The following is a 450-nucleotide window of genomic DNA, read 5'->3' on the forward strand; positions in this document are numbered from 1 at the left end:
ACTCGATGATCTTAAGGGTCTTTTCCAACCTTAATGATTCTATGAAAGAGAGACAGAAACATGGCTGAAGACAGACCAACTGGCTTCTCAACACGAGAAAGGGCTGAGAAATCGCGAAGTGACAGAGGAACATTTGAAACTCAGCACTTTCTGGACAGCTGCCATCTACAAGCACAACCCTACACCTGCCCGGTGGCTCACTGACGATTAAAGGGCGACCATGCTGTATCTGCCTGCGAGCAACTCTCTGCTACGCAGAGCAACCGGAATAATTAGCAGAAAATTAAACGCACATACGAATGCTTGAGAGTCACTGCACAGACCGGGGGAGCTGTATCTCTGTGCCTCAAAGCATGCATCCCTTCTGCGGCTGAAGAAAAGGCTTCAGCACTAGCCAGCATCTTTCATCGCTGCTCTTGCGTGCTCTAAAGAAAGATGACAAAACAAGGA

This window comes from Platalea leucorodia, assembly GCF_965183815.1.
Source record: "Platalea leucorodia genome assembly, chromosome: 3".
In the NCBI taxonomy this organism is placed as follows: domain Eukaryota; kingdom Metazoa; phylum Chordata; class Aves; order Pelecaniformes; family Threskiornithidae; genus Platalea; species Platalea leucorodia.